A 15107-nucleotide genomic window follows, 5' to 3' on the forward strand; every position below is an offset into this window, starting at 1 on the left:
TATGCCTTTAGCTGTGTAGAAGCTTGTTATTTTAAGGTAGTCCCATTTGTCGAGTCTCTCTCCAATTTGTTGGACCTCTGCTCAGGAAGTTCTTGCCTGTGCCTATTATAAGTTCAAGTGTCTCTCCTACTCTGTTCTGCAATAGTTTCAGTTTCAGGTTTGATGTTATGGTCTTCAATCCATTTTGAGTTTACGTTACTGCATGGAGACAGGCTGTGGTCCACTTTTAGTTTTCTTCAGGTGGCCACCCAGTTTTCCCAGCATCAGTAGTTGAAGAGACTGTGCTTCTTCCACTGTGTGACTTTGGCCGCTTTGTCAAATATCAGCTGATGTATGTGTGTGGTTTTATTTCTGTATCTTCTATTCTATTCCATTGGTCTTTGGGTCTGTTTTTGTGCCAATACCAAGCTGTCTTTGTTATTATGGCTCTATAGTAGAGTTTGAAGTCTGGCATCAAGATCCCTCCAGTGTTGTCTGTTTTGCCTAGAATTATTTTGGGTATTCTAGTTCCTTTTTTGTTCCAGATGAATTTTTGTATTTGTTTTCTATATTTCAGTAATGAACGGTCATTGGGATTTAAATGGGAACTGCACTAAATTTGTATATCAATTTTGGCAGTATGGTCATTTTCATTATATTAAGTCTACCTATCCAAGAACATGGAAAGTCTTTCGATTTCTTAGTATCCTCTATAATCTCTTTAAGTTTTTATAGGTTTCATTAAATAGTTCTTTTACATCTTTGGTTAAGTTAATTTCTAAATTTTTTGAGGTTATTGTGAATGGGGTTGTTTCCCTGATTTCCCTTTCTGCTTGTATATTGTTGGTGTACAGAAAGGCAACTGATTTTTGTGAGTTAATTTTGTATCCTGCTACTTTGTAGAAGTGACTTACAAGTTCTAGGAGTTTGAGGTTGGATTTTTTTGGATCATGTAGGTATAGTACCATGTCATCTGCAGAAAGAGGTAATTTAACTACTTCCTTTCCGATGGAGATCCCTTTAATGCCTTTTCCTGCCTTATTGCTCTGGATAAGGATTCCAGAACTATATTGAGGAGGAGTGGTGAAAGTGGGCATCCTTGCCTTGTTCCTGATTTTTGGAGAATCGGTTGTAGGTTTTCCCCATTGAGTATAATATTGGCTATTGTTCTGTTGTATATGGCTTTTATTGTTTTAAGGAATGTTCCTTCTATTCCTATTTTCTCCATAGCTTTTAGCATGAATGAATGTTGTATGTTATCCAAGGCCTTTTCTGCATCAATGGAGATAATCATGTAGTTCTTGACCTTGGATTTGTTGATGCGATGGATTGCATTTATTGATTTATGCATGTTAAACCATCTCTGCATCTCTGGAATGAAGCCTACTTGGTCGTAATGTACGATTTTTTTAAATGTGTTTCTGGATTCTGTTGGCTAGAATTCGGTTAAGATATGTGTTTATCAAGGAGATTGGTCTGTAGTTCTCTTTTTTTGTTGGGTCTTTGCCTGGTTTGGGGATGAGTATGATATTGGAATCATAGAATGAGTTTGGGATATCTCCCTCTGTTTCTCTTTCTCGGAAGCATATGAGGAGTATGAGTATTAGTTCATCTTTAAAGGTCTTATAGAGTTCTGTAGTGAATCCATCTGGTCCTGGGGTTTTCCTTCTTAGGAGACTTCTGATTGATTCCTATTTCTCATTGTAAGATCTTGGCTTATTTAATTGTTCGGTTTGGGCAATTTGTACTTCTCTAAAACTTCATCGATTTCTGCTAGGTTTTCTTTCCTTAGTATAGTTTCTGGAAATACTTCTTTATAATTGTTTGGGTGTCTTTGGTATTTGTTGTAACTTTTCCCGTGGCATCCCTGATCTTATTGATTTGGGTTTCTTCTCTCTTTTTTTTGTTTATCTTGCTAAAGTTCTATCAATTTTATTATTTTTTTAAAACAGCCTTTTGTTTTATTAATTTTATTTATGCTTTTCTTAGTTTCTCTCTCATTGATCTCAGCTCTTATTTTGATTATCTTGCTCCATCTAGTAACCTTAGGTTCATTTATTTTGCCATGATTTTCCAGCAGTTTCAGCCACAACATGAAATTATTTTCTTGGTCTGTGTCTATTTTCTTCATGTGTGCACTGAAAGCTATAAATTTACCCCTCAGGATTGCTTTTGTCCTGTCCCACAGGTTTCTTTGTGATGTGTATTCCTTGTCATTAGATTGTAGGAACTTTTAAATTTCTTCTTTAATTTCTTGTTACCCAGGTATTGCTCAAAAGTGTGCTGTTCAATTTCCATGTATTTGAGCAATTTCTACAGTGTCTTTTGTTATTGAGAACTAGCTTGGTTCCATTGTGGTCAGACAGGATTCAAAGGATTATGTCAGTCTCCTTGTATTTGTTTAAATTCCTTGTATGAACTATGATATGATCTATTTTCGAGAAAGTTCCATGAGATGCTTAGAAGAATAGGCACTGTGTCATTTTAGGGTTGCAAACTCAGTAAATGTCAATTAATTCCACTTGAAATATGGCCTCACTTAACTCTGTGGCTTCTCTGCCAATCCTCTGGTTGGTAGACCTGTCTTTTGGTGAGATTGGGGAACTAAACTCTCCTAAGGAGTATTAAAAGGTTATGAGGCAGTGACCATTTGTTTCTTGTTTCACCTAGCTGAGTAACACATGGTAGTACACCTGGTTGTGAGACTTTATACGCCCTGCAAATCCTTAGCTCGGGGCTCTCCTCCAAGGCTCTGCTGTGTCAGAGTGTAGGAAGAGGCCTGAGCTACAGTCCACCTAAATAAAACCTTAAAACAGCTGTAATGTCTGACTCTCAGTGGTCTTCTTGGTGGGGGTCCTGCGACCTGGACACAACATATTAGTGGGGACTCATTCAAGATCCCCCCAAAGACCCCTGAGACCTCAGACTCCAAAGGTAAACAGCGCTGTCTTTGTTAATTTGTCTTGTCCTCTTGTTGTCTGTTTGCACTTTCATTTTCCTTTGTGAGGACAAACGCTCCGATTCATATTGTGTAAATGGTTGTTGAAATAGACACGCTGGTACGACAAACCTGGAGGAACTGGGAGAAGTCCCAGATCCTCTTGTGGGGGGGTTCTTGGAACCCCGCCGTGAGAATTGTGGGGTATGGGTTTGTTTGGTGTTGGGCCGGAACTGATCAAGAGGGCCTCCTAACCAAGGCCCAACTCACTCACTCTGGATCTGCTACTGCTGCTGTGGGGCTTGGGGTGTTGTGGAACCCTGCCGTGACAGGAGTCAGTGGACCAATTTGGGAGATCTCCACTTCGTAACTGTCAGGCCTGCATGTGTTTTGTTTGTATTATTTATTGTTTTTTTGGACTGTACGACTGACGGGACTGGAAACCATGGGCAACCCTCCATCTAGGCCCCTAGACTTACAAAAAGAAACTAAGAAAGAGGAAAAGAAATTGTACCCCCCACTTTTTCAGGGAGATGATTTGGAAGAAGAAATATTCCTCCCCCATACTCCCCTTCCCAGGTTCCTTCTGCGGTGCCTGAGAATATTCAAGAGGAGAAGGCAGCTATAGAACCAGCAGCCAAACACTCGGCACCTGCCCTTAAAGTTTCTGAGGGGCCAGTCACTCGACGATGCCATCTAATGCAGCTGTTTTTCTCTTATGCACTGTAGATCCTGTGGATGTGGATGGTAGACAGAAATACCAAAAATGGCCATTTTCTACCAGTGATATATACAATTGGTTTGTCCAAAATGCCCCCTTTTCTGAGAAACCCCAGAATTTAATTCGTTTATTTGAAACTATTCTCTTTACTCATCAGCCCACTTGGGATGATTGTAGTCAGCTTTTGCAGGTACTTTTTACCACTGAAGAGAGAGACCATATCTGAGAGGCATCCTGGAAACATATCCCTGGGCCCACAGGAGTGCCCATCACAGATCCTGCCTTGATCGCTGCCTATTTTCCTGAGATCTCATCAACATGGTACTACAATACTGTTGAAGTTAGCAAGTGACTCCTCCTCTATCGCTAGGCTCTGTTGGCAGGTCTCAAGTTGGCAGCTCACTGACCTATTAACATGGCCAAAGTTTATGATGTTAGACAGGGAGGAAGTGAACGTCTGGCAGCATATCTTGAGAGGCTCATGGAAGTTTTTAGTCAAAACCTTGAGACCCAGGAGTCGACTCAGATGATTATGTTTGCCTATATAAATCAAGCTGCACCAGACATAAAGCCAAAGTTGCTGGCTCTACACAGACTTGGTGAAAAGTTTATTAGGGATCTAGTAGCCATGGCGGAAAAGGTTTACAATAAGAGAGAGACAGAGGAGCAAAGACAGGAAAGGAAGGATAGAGAACATGAAATTGAGCGTGAAAAGAGAGACTTGGCCAAAGAAAAGAGGCCAGACTTGTTGGACTTGCCACTATGGCATACCGAACATACCTGGTTCACAGACGGCAGCAGTTTCATTCAAGATGGAAAAAGGTACGCGGGTGCAGCAGTCACCATAGACACTGAGATAGTGTGAGCAGAAGCACTCCCTAAGGGAATGTCTGCACAAAGAGCAGAACTAGTGGTGCTAACAAAATCCCTAGAGATGGGAAAAGAGCAGAGACTAAACATTTACACAGACAGTCAGTATGTTTTTGCCACCATGCATGTGCATGGAGCCATTTACCAAGAGAGGGGGCTGCTGACAGCTGAGGGAAAGGCTATTAAAAACAAACAAGAAATTTTAAGCCTCATCCCTGCCTTATGGGAACCAGCAAATATTGCCATTATGCACTGCCGAGACATCAAAAGGGAACTGATTCTTTTTTTTTTTTTTTTTTGGTCGGCTTGAACTCTGGGCCTGGGCACTGTCCTTCAGCTCTTCACCTCTATGCTCTACCACTTGAGCTACAGCACCACTTCCGGTTTTCTGGTGGTTTATTGGAGATAGGAATCTCACGGTCTCTCCTGCCCGGGCTGGCTTTGAACCGTGATCCTCAGATCTCAGCCTCCTGAGTAGCTAGGATTACAGGCGTGAGCCACTAGCGCCTGGCAAAACCGAACTGATTCTATAACCAAAGGACATAAATTGGCCGATCAGGCAGCTAAGGAGGCGGCCCTCCAGCCCAGAGCAGAAGTACTGACTCTAGTAGATCCAGGGCCATGAGCTTTGCCTCATGAGCCTCAGTACTCCCAAGAAGATTGGAGTGGATAAAGAAAATTCCCATGGTCTATAAAACCTGGGCTGGTGAAAAACTGGGGAGGGGAAACTTATCTTGCCACAAAGGTTAGGAAAGGGGATACTTAAGAAAATCCATTGGACCTCTCACATGGGAACCCGAAGAATGCAGGACTTGCTCCGACTCAGAAGTAAAAATTAGGCAAGGAAATCAACTCATTGAGGACATTGTTAAAAATTGTAAAGCCTGTCAGCTCACCAATGCCACCACTCAACCGGTTACAAAAGAAGCTTGCCTCCATGGAGATAGGCCAGGTGTGTATTGGAAAGTAGACTTCACAGAAAATAAAAATGGAAAATTTGGATATAAATATTTGCTAGTTTTTGTTGGGTTGAAGCTTACCCAACAAAGCATGAGACCGTGAACGTCATGGCTAAGAAGATCCTGGAAGAAATCCTACCCAGGTATGGCTTTCCATCCACCATCGGGTAGGATAATGGACTGGCCTTCAACTCAAAAGTAAGTCAGGGAATAGCCGCAGCACTGGAGATGGATTGGAAATCGCACTGTGCTTATAGACCCCAGAGTTCAGGGCAGGTAGAAAGAATGAATCAGACTCTAAAAGAGACCTTAACTAAATTGGCTTTGGAGACTGGCGCAGACTGGGTATCGCTCCTTCCTTTTGCCCTGTTTAGAGTAAGAAATTCACCCTATCAGCTTGGCTTTACTCCTTTTGAAATAATGTATGGACACCCTCCACCCATTATCCCTAGCCTTCAGACTGAATTGCTTGCTGATTTGAGTGATACTGAATTTCAATGTAAACTTGTCTATCTACAGTTTGTCCACAAAAATGTGTGGCCCCAGTTTAGAGCATTATATGATTCTGCCTCTATTCTTACCCCCCCCCCATTCGTTTAAACCAGGGGACTGGGTGCTTGTTCAAAGACACAACCTGAGATCTCTGGAACCACGGTGGAAGGGACCTTACATGTTGCTACTGGCTACTCCTCCTGCCCTTAAGGTAGATGGCATAGCTGCTTGGGTCCACTGCTCCCATTCCAGACCAGCTGACCCCTTTGCCCTGGACGACCAGGGGAAACATGGGAAGTCTCCAAGCATCCTAACCAACCATTTTGCATATGCCTCAAGAAAAGAAAAATGGGCTGATTGTTATTGTTATTGTTGTTTATGGCTACTGTCAGAGAGGGACTAGAAATATAAGAACTCATTCAAGATCGAGTGCTGTTGGAGTTAATTTTGGGCAGGAGCCACAAGATTGTGTCTCAGGACCATAAGTCAAGCGGGGTGGGGCGGGGCGGGGAATGAATGGTTATGAGGCAGTGACCATTTGTTGCTGTTTCAGCTAGCAGAGCAACACGTGGTGGTACATAGGGTTGTGAGCCTTTATAAGCCCTGAAAATCCTTATCTCAGGGCTCTCCTCCTAGTCTCCGCTGTGTCAGAGTGTAGGAAGAGACCTGAGCTGCAGCCCATCTAAATAAAAACTTAAAACAGTTGTAAAGTCTGACACTTGTGTTCTTTTTGGTGGGGGTCCTGCGATCTGGGCACAACAGTATTATAGTATTTGGATCTATTTTATTCTTTAAGTTTGAGAGTATTTGCTTAACATATTTGTGTGCACCAGTATTTGGGTAATATAAGCTAATAATGGTTATATATTCTTCTTGGATGTTCCCTGTATAAGTATGTAGTATCCTTCTTTTTCTATTTGTATTGATTTTAATGAAAAATTTATTTTGCCAGATATCATGATAGCTACTCCTGCTTTCTTGCTGGGAATATTTGCATGGTAGATCTTACTCCAACCCTTCACTTGGAGTTTGTTTTTATGTTTGGCTGTGAGGTGGGTCTCCTGAAGTCAACAGGTGGATAGGTCTTGTTTCCTGATCCAATCTGCAGTTCTTTTTCTTTTTATTGATGAATTGAGCCCATTAATATTTATGATTATTATAGAGAGATGCATTGTGTTTCCTGTCAATTTCCTGCTTTCCTAAGTTTTTCTTCTTTCCTTTCTTCTGAGCTTATTAAGTCAGACTTCTAGTGATATCTGTTGATGTGAATTTCTGTTCATGATTGCTTTCTTCAGGTTGTGTTCCCCATATTAATATTCTTTGTAATGATAGCTTATTGTTTATGAATCCATTTATTTTTCTTTATTTTTACAAATTTTAGTTTCTCCATTGGATGTGATTGCTAGCTTTCCTGGTTAAATCAGTCTGCGCTGGCAGTTATTGGTTCTCAAGTCTCGGATCATACTTTCCCAGGCCTTTGTTGCATTCAGTGTAGAGAGATCTGTAGTGATTCTGATTTTTTCCCATTATAATATAGTGGTACTCTACACAATCAGCAGAGTTTCTCTAGTAACAAACTATAAAAATGATCGCTGAAAGTAGTCTTAATGCCATCTCTTTATTTACCTGAAATAGCACACTTCCAACAAATATAATCGTTTTTTTAACTTAAATTAATAATCTCATTTTAGTGCATAACAATTCCTTTTGTATATTTTTATTAGCATCAATTAGTTGCAGAGGAACAATTTGACATGTCCATACTTATACCATGCACTTTCATTAGACTCAATCCCTCCTCTCTCCCTCTTTTCCCTTCCACCTTTCCCAAACCAATCACAACAAGCTTCATTATCCATTATACACACGTGAGCATAGAGTAGTTTGATCTTATTTACTCTCCTTTTCCTTCTCCCTTCCCCTTGCCACTAGTACCTATACCCTGGATAAGACCTGTTTTTCCTGATTGTCATTCGCTTGTTTCAGTGTATGGTTATTATTCAAACGGGTTTCACCATGCCCTTTTACATGTGTGTAATTTACTCTATTGCTATCCTCTTTTGCTCTAATTTTCTCCTATCTCCAGTACTATCTATTACTCAAATGCTTTCACTGAATTTCATTCTGCTCTCTTCACAGGTGCACTGTATTTCTATATTGTTCATCAGCTAACATTTGTTTTTCCTTTCCTCTATATCATTCCTCAACAATCCCCTAAATTACAAACATTTTTATGTGTTTATGTATATGTTAACTTTTTAGGTCTAGCATGAACATATGAGAGAAAACATTTGACCTTTGTCCTTCTGAACATGGCTTACTTCAATTAATGTGTTCCCAGTTCCAACCATTTCTTCTTTCTTCTATTTAGAAATAAAATACATTTTCTTTCTTAAAAACTCTATTGTAAAGGTGATGTCCACAGGGGTAGTATGATTCAGGTAATGAGTACATTTTCTTTCGAACGGGGTCACCCCATCCGTCATTCTCTCCCAGTTTTCCACCTTCTGACTTCTCTCCCCCCAAAAGTTGTATAGTTCATATCCAACTGCAGATTGGTTTTCCTATTGTCCCACTATTTCTGTGTTCCCCCTTCCCAAATCAGATGAGCTTATATACAAGATGAAGGTTGCAGAAATCTTATACAACAACGGAAGGGAATGAAAGAAAGAAGATTGGCATCAATATTCATCAAAGAAATGTGTCTATAGTTCTCTTTCTTTGATGAGTCCCCAACTGGTTTTGGGATGAAGGTTATGATGGCTTGACAGAATGTGTTCGGTAGTGAACTTTCTCTTTCAATTTCATTGAAGAGTTGGAGGAGTATTGGTGTAGGCTCTGCAATGAAGGACTTGTAGAATTCTGCTGTAAAACCATCTGGTCCTGTACTTTTCTTAGATGGGAGGGCTCTTATTGCTGTTTCTATTCCAATGCTTAATATGGGCCTGTTGAGATGGTGTAATTCATCTTGGTTTAGTTTTGGCATGTCAATATTTGCTAGGAAAAGGTCCATTTTTGCCAAATTCTGAAACTTATTAGCATAAAGTTTTGAGAAGTATTCCCTTAAAATGTTCTGAATCTTGGTTGTTTCTGTGGTGATGTTTCCATTCTCATCTCTGAGTTCATTTATTTAGGTGTGTTCTCTTCTTTTTCTGATAAGTTTGCTAAGGGTGTGTCAATTTTGTTAATTTTTTCAAAGAACCAACTCTTTGTTTTGTTGATTCTTTCTATAGTTTTTTTGGATTCTAATTCATTTAATTCTTATTTAATTTTAATTATTTCTTTCCATCTACTCGATTGGGGTTTATATTCCTGCTCTTTTTCAAGGAGGTTCAGATGTCTCATTAAATTGTTGGTTTCAGATCTCTCCAATTTGTTGATGTAGGAACTCAGAGCTATAAACTTGCCTCTGAGTACTGCCTTTACTGTGTCACAGAGGAGCTGGTAATTTGTGTGCTCATTTTTGTTAAATAACATGAACATTTGAATTTCCTTTCTAATCTCTTCCATGAATCCCTCGTGATTCAGCAGTGTGTTGTTCAGCCTCCATGTGTTACCGGACTTTATTTGGTGGCTTTTGGTGTTGAGTTCTAACTTTATTCCCTTGTGGTCTGAGAGAATGCAAAGTATAACTTCCTTTGTGGCCTAAAATGTGGTCTATTTTAGAAAATGTTCCATGTGCTGCTGAGAAAAACGTGTATTGTGATGCTGCTGGGTGAAATATTCGGTAGATGTCTGTTAAAACTAGTTGATCTATGCAGTTGTTTAGACCTGCGGGTTCTCTTTTGAGATTTTGCCAAGTTGATCTATCTAGTGGGGAGAGTGGTGTGTTAAAATCCCCAACAATTAATGTCTTTGGATCTATGTGGGATTTGAGGGAAAGTAGTGTTTCTTGGATAAATTTGTGTGCTCCTTTGTTTGGCGAAAAGATACTTAGAATTATAATATCCTCTTGAAGGAGAGATCCATTAATTAATCTGTAGAGACCTTCTTTATCTCTTCTCACAAATTTTAAGTTGAAGTCTATTTTATCTGGTATTAGGATTGCAATTCCCGCCTGATTATGGAGGCCGTTTCATTGGTAGATTTTGTTCCAGCCTTCCACATTGAAAATGTGTTTGTTTTTAGGGGCAAGATGTGACTCCTGAAGGCAGCATATACAAGGATCTTGTTTTTTAATCCAACTAGACCGTCTATGTCGCTTAATTGGAAAGTTAAGTCCGTTAATGTTGATAGAAAGGACTGAGAGGTATTTGGGTGTTCCTGCCATGTTATCCACCTTCTTGGGGGCTGCAAAAACTGGGTTCTTCCTATGGTTCTTGGATTCTCAGTTTGTGTGCAATTTCTTGGCCTTTATTGTGGTCTCCCTGGTTTTCTATGTGTAGGACATTTTTAAGAATCTTTTGTAGGACTGGTTTGGTGGAGATATATTGTTTCTTTTTTTTTTTTTCTTTGTTATGGAAGGTTTTTATTTGGCCTTCAGTTATGAAGGAGAGTTAAGCTGGGTACAGTATTCTTGGTTGATAGTTGTTTGTTTTTAGGGCATGGCATACATCATTTCAGGCTCTTCTTGCTCTCATTCTCTCTGCTGAGAAATCTGAGGTGATTTTAATTGGTTGCCCTTTATAGGTGATTAATCTTTTCTCCTTGATACATTTAAGGATCTTTTCCTTGGTCTGAGTTGATCCTGTGTGGATTATAATGTTGCAGTGGGGTGTCCTATTCTCGTCTTGTCTATTTGGGGTTCTAAAAGTTTCTTGTATCTGAATAGACCTATCTTTTTGCATTTTTGGGAACTTCTTTGCTAGGATCCTGTTAAACAAATTTCCTAGACCATTAACTTCTATTTCTAGGTGCTGCTCTACACACATTATCCTCAGATTATTCCTTTTGCTTGTGTTTTCCAAGTGTTGGATAGATCTATCATATTTCTTGGACTTGTCTTGGAGGGTTGTATGTTCTTTCTCTATAATATCTGGGCTATCTTCAATCCCCGAGATTCGATCTTCTGCATGGTCTAACCTGCTGTCAAGACTTTCTACTTTGTTTTTTATTTCTTTTCCTTCTAATTGGTCAGCTTTGATGGCTTCAAATTCTTTGTTGAAGCTTTGTTTTAGATCTTGTATGAACTTCTTTACTTCCTTAATTTGGTGCTCAGTGTTTATTCTCAAATCACTTAGTTGATTGGTTATGGTTTCCTTGGACTTCCATTCCTTCTGTTGGTTTCCATTCAGCATTCCGTTTGTGGTCTCCCGACTTCCTTCACCTCTTTGTTAATAGATTCCATGAATGCCTTTAGTGATCTTTGTTTATTCTCATCCTGCTCTCTAAATTCCTGTATTACACTTTGTTTAGCTTCCTCACGTTCACATCATTCCTGTAGTTCTCTTTGAGTGTTCTTAGACTTCCGATGCCATTCCTACCTTTCTCTTTGAGAATTCTCAAGCTGCTCATGCAAGTTGTGTATTAGTTTTTGAGTATCTTCCTCACACTCATGCTATTCGTGTATAAATCTTGGTTTGCCTCCTCTCTCTCACTATCACGCTCATACAGAGTCCTTTGTAGGTTTTCAATCTTTTCATTTATCATGTTGGCCAGCAGTGTTTATAGAGCTATTTGGGAACACTACTCTGGATTATTCATTATCTATTTTGTCCCTGATTATCATGAGTGGGAGTGAGATATCCGGACTTGCTATTTTTCTTGTGTTTATTTTTCCGGCTTACTCTGCCCATTTGGGATGAAAATAACACCAGTTTTGTGCTAGAACACTATCTTAAGGCAACCATCAACCAAAGTCTGTATTTGCCCAGTCAATACTCTGCAGATACAATCTAGTTCAACAGATGCATCAACAATTCATAAAAAAATCATACACTCTTATAAAACAGGATTCATTTCAGGGATGCAATGCTTGTTCAATATACGCAAATCAATTAATATAATTAATCACATCAACAGGAGCAAGGATAAGAACCACATGGTTATCTCAATAGATGTAGAAAAAGCATTTGACAAGATCAAGCGCCCCTTTATGATGAAGGTTTTTGAAAAATTAGGAATCCATGCAACATTCCTCAATACAATAAAAGGTGTATATGACAAACCTACAGCCAGCATTATATTAATGGTGAAAACTAAAGCCATTTCCTCTTAACTCAGGAAAAGGACAAGGATGTCCAGTCTTTCCACTTCTCTTCAATCTATTATTACAATGCCTAGCTACAGCAATAAGACAAGATGCAAACATAAAGAGGATCCAAATAAGAAAAGAAGTAAAACACTCTCTATTTGCAGATGACAGGAAATTGTATTTAAAGAAAGCCATAGACTCCACTCCCAAATCACTCAAGCTGATTCAAAACTTTGGCAAAGTAGCAGGGTATAAAATTAAACCCCCAAAATCAATGACTTTTTTGTATGCCAACAAAGAGAAAAGTGTGGCTGTAATTAGGAAAGCAACTCCATTTGTAATAACCCCCAAAAAATAAAATACCTAGAAATAAGCTTAACGAAAGAAGTGAAGGGCTCTATGATGAAAATTTTAAAAACCTGAAGAAAGGATATCAAAGCAGAACTTAGAAAATGGCAAAACCTCCCATGCTCCTGGATTGAAAAGATCAACATCGTCAAAATGGCAATAATTCCCAAGGCTATCTATAAATTCAATGTGATACCTAGCAAAATTCCAACCTCATTCTTCAAGGAAATAGAAGAGGCAATCCAAATATTCATATGGAATAATGAAATATCCCGAATAGCTAAAAGGCTCCTCAACAGAAAGAACAATGCTGGAGAAATATCAATACCAAATTTCAAACTCTACTATAAAGCCATAGTAATCAAAACAGCTTGGTACTGGCACAAGAACAGACCTCAGGACCAATGGAATAGAATTGAAAACCCAGAAATGAACCTACAGACATATAGCCATCTAATGTTCCATAAGGGAGCTAAAAAAAATAGAATGGAAGAAAGATAGCCTCTTCAGTAAATGGTGCTGGCAAAACTGGTTAACTACTCTTAGAAAACTAACGCTTGATCCTTATATATCACCCTGCACCAGAATCAACTCCAAATGGATCAAAGACCTCGGATTCAAAGCAGACACTCTGAAAACATTACAGGATGGAATAGGAGAAATCCTAGTTCTCCTTGGTGCAGGCCGAAATTTTCTTAATAGAGACCCATAAACACAACAAATCAAAGAAAGGTTGGACAAATGGGATTGCATGAAGTTGCAGAGCTTCTGCATGGCAAAAGATATAGCAAGCAAGATCAATAGAAAGCCCTCAGATTGGGACAAGATCTTCACTAGCCATACAACGGACAATGGTCTCATATCTAAAATATACCTGGAACTCAAAAAATTAAATCCCCCTACAACAAATCCTCAAAGAAAAAAACTGTCCAATAAATAACGGGGCTAAAGACTTAAAGAGACACTCCTCTGAAGAACAAAGAAGGATTTCCAATAGACACAGGAAGAAATGCTCAAACTCTCTAGCCATAAAAGAAATGCAAATCAAAACAACATTGAGATACCACCTCACCCCAGTTAGAATGTCTATAACCAAGCACTCTAATAACAACAGATGCTGGAGGGGATTTGGACAGAAGGGAATCTTACTGCATTGTTGGTGGGAGTGTAAACTTTTTTAACCTCTTTGGGAAGTAGTATGGAGATTACTTAAATGTATCCACATAGAGCTCCCCTATGACCCAGCAATCCCACTTTGGGCATTTATCCAAATGTTTACAATCAAGACCACACTAAAGCTACCAGCACAACTATGTTTACTGCAGCATTACTTACCATAGTAAGATCTGGAACCAACCCAATGACCCTCAGTTGATGAATGGATCAAGAAAATGTGGTACGTATACACAGTGGAATTCTATGCCTCCATCAGAAAGAATGACATTGCCCCATTTGTTAGGAAATGGAAAGACTCGGAAAAAATTATATTAAGCGAAGTAAGCCAAGCCCAAAGAAACATAAATCCCAAGTTTTCCCTGATTTGCAATATCTAGTATATGTATGAGTCAAGCAAAAAAGTTCAGATAAGGTGATGTTAGGGAAATGAACCCTAAGATATGTATTCAGTTTTTTTTCTTTCATGCGATTGTTTCCAACACATTTATAAGATAATTTCTTTGTTGCTTTGTATGTCCCTCCCCCACAGTATAACCCCTGCTTTCACTGTATTTGATGTCGGTTTAATTTGTGGAGAATAATGGGAAAAACAAGTCGTTTAAATAAAGATACAGGTGGACCCATTGCAACAATGAGGTGTACAAGTCGTTATGTCGAAAACGAACTTTACAGCTTTGTTGGGGGGGCTTGAAGGCTGGGGTGGGGGGGGGGAGGAGGTTGGGAAGGGACCGGAAGGAGAAACAAAGGAGGAGGCTACAATGCTTGATAATAAATATACTCATTTTCTTGTCCATGTAATTGTAACCCCTCTGTACAGTATATTCACAGTAAAAAATAAATAAAAATTAAAAAAAATAAAAGAAAAAGAAAGAAGAGAAGAGAAGAAAGATTTTAAAAAACTGAAACAGTACAATAAAAAACTTTTTACTTCCATTTTTTGGAGTTCATTTCTATAAATATCATTTTATATGCTCATATGTACATACCTAATGAGCCCTCTATTAAGGATATACTCCTTTGGTCTCACTGTATGACTGTTTAGACTTCTGTTTAATTCATTATGTCCAAGTGTAGTTATTTGTCTTTTACTATCCATTGGAATTTTTTGTAGATTTATAGGCACATTTTAATTATTACAAATGAGGGAAATTATGCAGCTTGTATTTCTTTGGGCCTGTCTTACTTCACTTACTATAATTTTTTTCCAAGTTTTTCGTTTCCTTATGAACAAGGGAATGTAATGCTCTCCAATGGAAGCATAGAATTACACTGTGTATACATATCACATTTTCTTTCTTTTGGAAAAACAGTTTTGTTCTATTCTAAAGATGCTATACAGAGTGGTTACAGTTACATGAGTAAGGCAATGAGTATATTTCTTGTTGAGCATTGTTACATACAATATTTTCTTTTTCCTTTCTCATCGTGGGGCTTGAACTCTGGGCTTGGGCCCTGTCCTGGTGCTCTTCAGCTCAAGGCGAATGCACTACG

The 15107-nt window shown here is 39.0% G+C and overlaps 1 pseudogene; it reads left to right on the forward strand.

The window, feature by feature from the left end:
* Positions 1-5575: 5575 nt before the first annotated feature.
* LOC138809094 (leucine-rich repeat-containing protein 14B-like) overlaps positions 5576-15107 on the forward strand; it is an 82397-nt pseudogene continuing 72865 nt past the window's right edge.

Source organism: Dipodomys merriami, unplaced genomic scaffold (assembly GCF_024711535.1).
Source record: "Dipodomys merriami isolate MVZ:Mamm:240054 unplaced genomic scaffold, mDipMer1.0.p SCAF_484, whole genome shotgun sequence".
Classification (NCBI taxonomy): Eukaryota; Metazoa; Chordata; class Mammalia; order Rodentia; family Heteromyidae; genus Dipodomys; species Dipodomys merriami.